This window comes from Phocoena sinus, chromosome 1, assembly GCF_008692025.1.
Source record: "Phocoena sinus isolate mPhoSin1 chromosome 1, mPhoSin1.pri, whole genome shotgun sequence".
Classification (NCBI taxonomy): Eukaryota; Metazoa; Chordata; class Mammalia; order Artiodactyla; family Phocoenidae; genus Phocoena; species Phocoena sinus.
In genome coordinates, this window is record NC_045763.1 from 1,423,889 (window position 1) to 1,430,128 (window position 6,240).

Consider the following 6,240-nt stretch of genomic DNA (forward strand, 5'->3'; position numbering starts at 1 on the left):
CAGGACCCAGATGTCCCTTCTTTGGGCCCAACTCGGTCATCAGCGTGGTTCTGCCTCCGTTTCAGAATCCCACAGACAGAGGGATCCGCCCAGGCCCCTGGGACTCTGTAAGGGTGTCCAAGGCCAGGGACCAGGCCACAGAGCCAGGGTCTGAGGGTACACAGCTGCTCATGCCACCCCTCACCAGAAGGCCCGCACTGGGCCTCGTTGGAATATTCCAGTCCACGTTCAGATGGCCTCTTAGGTTTGCCCCTCCCTGGGAGGAGGGCAGCGCTTCTGGGGATCAGATCCAGAACCCATCCCGACCCCCAGGCAAGGCTCTCCTCAGCCCCCGGCTGCCCTGGCAGCCCTCCACTCCCCCGAACCCAGCAGAGCGAGGGGCTGGCAGCCTGGCCTGGAAGCTGTCTCGGCTGCTGGCCTGAATGGGGATGAGGTCAAGGTCAGGGGACTGAGAAGCTGCAGCTGCCCTTCCTGGGAGCCGGAGGTGGGTCAGGGTCCAGCCTGCCAGCTAGAGACTCCTTCCCAGAGTGTGACGGCCCTGGGGACCTACACTCGATGCAGTGTAGCCAGAGCGGCCCCCATCCCTGCCAGAGGCTGCTTGGATGCAGAGGCTGGCTGGTCTCAGGAGCTCAGCTGCGCTTTCCCACCCACACTGCCCCGTTCTGGGTCCTCCCCGTCTATAGCTCCATCAGTGAAAGATAGAAACTTTGAGGGAGCAAGGAGCCTGGGGTCCTGGCCCGGCCTCCTAGCAGGCCCTGCGCTGAGGCCGGCAGGTTCTGGGGGCTGCCAAGCCTAGCAGTGCTGGCTCCCTTCCAAGAGAAGCTGGGAAGCGGGGCGGGGGAGTCCACAGGCCAAGGAGCTACAGACTCCCAGCCCCAGCCAGGTCCCTAGACAGACAGCGATCCAGCTGCTCGGGACACCTCCATCAGGTGGATTTTAGTCTTTTCTCCTAGGTGAGCTCAGGGGTCAGTGCGGGCTCCCTGCCCACCCCTCCCTGTCTCTCAGGCAGTAGATGCGAGATGTGGAGGTCTGAGGCCCAGCGTCAGCTCTGGGGTCCAAGAAGACAGCCCCCCATGATGGCAGGTGGTGGGCATCCCTTCCCTCATCAGTCCTGGGACCACGGCAGGCAGGGAGTAGCCTCTGTTCCTGGGGCTACCCTCAGACCCTGTAGACGCCTGCCCTTTACTGCTGGGTCCAGTCCTTCCCTGCCCCACACTCTCGGGCTGGGTGGTCTGGGGTAGGTCCTGTCCTCTGCAGGAAGCCCAGCATCCCCTGGCAGGCGTGTTTCTGGGCCTCAGCATGATGGGAACCGGACCTCTCCTGGCCCTGCCCATCCACGCGGCAGGCAGGCACGAGGTGCCCCGCTTGGAGAAGACCTCCAGGCCGGAAGAGGTTAAATAGTTTTGAGGCAGTTGGAGAGCTGGGATGAGAGCTGGGCCTCTGGGAGGCCCCGCACCCCCTCCCTGCTCGCTGCGTCCTGAGGCCAGGCCTTGGGCCTCCTGGGCAGAAGGGAAGGGGCCAGGGCGGTCTGACTGTGCCCCAGGGCTCCGTCACTGAGTGCCCAACCCAGTCCCAATAGCTGGAACACTGGTCCCCTCCCCTACAAGGTTTGCCACGGAGTCAGAGAAGACAGATGTGCAGTGCCTGGCCCAACAGCGTGGTTGGGAAACACCTGGGGGCGGGGGGGCCCGTGCCGAGGGCCGGGTTGCCTGTCTTGGAGCTCGGCTGCTACTTCCGTGACCCTAGAGTTATTTTACCCCCGTAACTAACTGTTCTTTATATTAAATTCTCGCTATTTGAATCACTGGGTGTGGTTTTTGTCTCCTGAGTGGACCCTGATGACACATAAGTTGGCACTAGGAGTGGCCCCAGGAGGTGCCTCCAGAGATGGGGTTTGGGGACTGGCCTAGTTGTGTCCTTGGGCCTGAGGCCGTGGGAGATGTGACTCGTGGCACATGGTGGCTTTGGGAGTGACCGAGCTGCCACCGAGCTCAGCTGTGATGTGACAGCTGAATCTGGGCCTCGGGAGCTGAGGGCTGCCCCCACTGTTGACGGAATGACAGCAGCCGAGGTCCCTGGTGTCCTGGACACTCGCGAGCTCAGGTCTGCCCTCAGCTCCAGCCACAGCCCTAAGAGTCCCTCATTTCTCAGCAGCACAGCGCTGATGTGGCTGAAAGGCAAACACAGCATTTGACCCTGTGAGTAGTACGATCCCAGCAGTGTTGGTGCCTTCACAGCCTCACCAAGTTTCTTACGAGGAAGTTCGGGCATTGACTGGGAAGGAACGGGACCCTGAAACGAGGAATGGGATGTCTGGTTGGGCTCAGATGAAGCTGAGAACCTTGAACCCCCAGGGTCCTCTGAGCCCCTCCAGGGTCTGAGGAGATGGGCCCTTCTTCACTATATTTATTTATTTTTGGCTGCGTTGGGTCTTCGTTTCTGTGCGAGGGCTTTCTCTAGTTGCGGCGAGCGGGGGCCACTCTTCATCAAGGTGCGCGGGCCTCTCACTGTTGCGGCCTCTCCTGTCGCTGAGCACAGGCTCCAGACACGCAGGTTCAGTAGTTGTGGCTCACTGGCCCAATTGCTCCACGGCATGTGGGATCTTCCCGGACCGGGGCACGAACCCGTGTCCCCCGCATCAGCAGGCAAACTCTCAACCACTGCGCCACCGGGGAAGCCCGAGCCCTTCTTCACTATAAACCCTGCGAGAACCTCACGTGGATCAGGTGCCTAGAAAGAGGATCCTCATTCTACTCAACCCCCCAGCCCCTGTTGACCCCAGACCCATAAGTAGGGTCCAGTCTCAGCACACTCAGGGTGGGGGAAAGTACATCTTTCCCAGAAGGAAATAGCGTATCCACCCAAAGAATTTCAAGATATAATTAATCGACACTGAGAAACCTGAAGATTATGTGCGGGGATTGGGTCTAGGGGTGTCAGACCACAGTGGAGGGAGCCCAGCACTGGGCTGGGTTGGCTCCATTCCTACGGGTGCACCTGCCAAAGATTCTGAATTTGTGTGTTGCCTCACGGCAGCCGCGGGCAGTCACTCTATCTGGACTTAATGGTGGTCTGTAGCTAATGAAGCTGAGATGCCAGAACCTCCCTTGTGTGCCACAGAGGAAGGAACCCAATGGCACAAGGAGATGACATGTTGGAGTGGACTTACCACACGTGACCCGTGCCCCCGCTACAGACCCAGGAAGGGTCACGGGACTTACTTTCTCCTTAGGTCTATTTCTGTGACAAACTATATGAACACCTTTCCCAATTGTGAACCATCCTTGCATTCCCGTGTACGTTGCTTGTGGTGTGTTATTCTTTTAACGTGCTGTTGGATTCAGGTTTGTTGGTATTTCATTTAGGGTTTCTGAACTGGAAATCTCTAAACGAAATTGGTTTGTGGCTTTCATTTGGTTGAGATCGTGCTTTCTTCAAAAAAGAACTTGGAAGGGAACTGTAGTCACTATCTTGTAATAAACTATAATGGAAAAGAATCGAAAGAAAAGAATCCAGATATATACATATATATGTATAACTGAATCACTCTGCCGTACACCAGACACTAACACAGTATTGTAAATCAACTATACTTCGATGGAAGAAAAAAGAACTTGGAAGCTTTTCTTCTTTTTCTTGGCTATGAAGGCGTTTAAAGCAATTACGAGTTGACTGTTCTTTAAAGGCTGGCAGATCTTCCCTGACACCATCTGGAGCTGGAGCTGCTTCGAGGAAAGCTCCCTAACCACCTTCTGTTTCCCTCCACGGTAATTGTCCTGTGTAATGTTTACGTCTACTCTGGACTTAGTTTAGTTAAATAATGTTTTCCTAGGAACCTATACATGTCATCCAGCCCTTCAAATTTATTTGCGCAGAAATTGAGAAAAGTAATGCCTTATGATTCTCTAAATTTCCTGTTATTTTGTCCTTATTACTTACAAAAAATTTGTCTTTGTGCTTTTTCCATCTTTCTAGATTAAGTTAGCTACTGGTTCACCTATTTGATATTTGAAGAATTGTATTTTGGATTTCTGAGTTCTTCCATTTTTCTATTCCTAATTCATTAATTTCTGCTCCTATTGTTACTAATTCCTACCTGCTGATTTTCTCTATTTTATTGTCTTTTTTTAACTTCTCAGGATGAAGATGTGCTTCATATTCGTTGGTCAGTTATATACTCAGGGTGTGAACTTCCCTCTGGACACTGTATCCCTTAGGGGTTTCCCTGGACTGTTTTTGTCACAATTATTTTTTCCAATATTCTGCAATTCCAGATTTGATTTCCTGTTGGATCCAAGAGGTGTTTTACCTGCAGGGAATTTTTTTTTTTTTTTTTGCGTTATGCGGGCCTCTCACTGCTGTGGCCTCTCCCGTTGCGGAGCACAGGCTCCGGACGCGCAGGCTCAGCGGCCACGGCTCACGGGCCCAGCTGCTCCGTGGCATGTGGGATCCTCCCGGACCGGGGCACGAACCCGTGTCCCCCGCATCGGCAGGCGGACTCTCAACCACTGCGCCACCAGGGAAGCCCCTCGTGCAGGGAATTTAAAAAAATTAATTTATAGCTTTATCGCCTTGAGAGCAGGTAACACTCTCTATACCACATCATAAACATTTTCTTGGTGACCTGAAATGTGATTTTGAGAAAACAAGGTGCAGCATCTGCTCTGGGGGAGGAGTCTGATTTGCGTCAGACCCACCTGATCATCTGCTCTGGAGGCCGTCCGGCGCCCGCTAGCCCTTGTCCACTTGGGCACCACAACAGGAGGCTGGGACAGTGGCCTCACGTGTACCTACAGATGTGAGAACCACCCCCTGCCCAGGTGGAGGTGGGCGGGGATGGCTCGGGGCAGGGCAGACTTGGCCCGTGGAGCTGGGAGGATGAGCCCTCTCTGCAGGTCCCGTAGGCCTGCAGAAGCTGGTCCCGTAGGCCAGCTTCTGTTGAAGCTGCCCGGAGAGCTGGGAGCTTGGGAGTGGTCCCCAGACATCCCGGCTAACTTGACTGTGACCATCTGTGAACCTTTGGACATTTCCAGCCTCAGCTTTCAGAACAGGACGAGCTTACTTCAGCCTCCAGTGAGAAAAAGGAAGCAGTAACACGTGAAAAGCTTCTGGGAGATGCGCTCGGTGGTGAGGGACTTGAGAGCAGTCAGCTCCACCTTCCCAGCTTCTGCCCTGGAGGAGGGGGGAGAGGAAGCCGCGGGCTGAGAGGCACACTTGTGAGCAGTCCTGGCGCCCAGCAGGGGCAGGCGATGAGGCCAGGCGGCCAGGCTGCAGGGAGAGGGCTGCCCTCTGTGCCTTCTGTCGGGACACATCCAGGCCCGGCTTCTCAGCCTCCAGCTCAGCAGTGAGCAGCCGGGGGTGGGAGGCACGTCGGGGGCTCCGCAAAGAGCATCAGGTCCTGGAGAGCTGTGGTGAGTCGGGCACCTGCAGGCTCATCGCGGGGATCTCTGCCCTTGAGGGGACGGATGAGGGCAGGACGTCTTGGGGGGAGGACAGCAGGGGCGAACGCACCCCATGGCCCCCGGCTTTACCCGATGGCCCGTCCAGCAGTTGCGTTCGGGAACAGGAGAGAAAAACTGCGTAACTCGGACCTGGCTTCTTTGAAACCTCAGTGATGGGAGAAGGGTGGGCTTCTCCGCTCCCGCCAGGAGAGAAGGTTTTCCAAGCAACCTGGTGAGCGGGGGTGGCTCAGTTTAATCCACGTAGGAAGCGCCCTGACGTCAGGCAGCTTTGCCGGAGACCTGCCGAGTAGACGTCTGGCCGCTCTGCTCATCGGGGGCCCCTCGGGGGGCGGAGGGCTCTGCACGGCAGGTGGGGGAGGAGGCACTGGGTTCCCTGGAGAACAACCTTGATGAAAGCGTGGGTTTGGGGCCCAGCTTGGGAGTTTTGTCCTCGCAGGGGCCCAGGCCCTGCAGGAGGCTGGCCCGAACGTCAGGCCAGGGTCAAGGGCTGCTTCACACCTGGAGAAGGGCTTCCTGGGCTGGCACCGTCTCCCCAGGGCCACGAGGGTCCAGCCTGAACCCCGTCCACCCTGCAGGTCCCAAGCCAGAGACAGGACTGGGGCTGCTCTCTGAGGCCCGAGCCCCACATGTGGGCCAAGAGGGTCGCAGCTTTGGGCTGCTGTTGAAGGGAGGGTGTCTGAGCCTCCTAGGATGGTGACTCAGGCAAGTGGGGAGCTCTCCGCTCTGCTTCCCGAGGCTGGTTGTCACCAGCCCACCGCAGGACGGGGAGGAGGGGGAG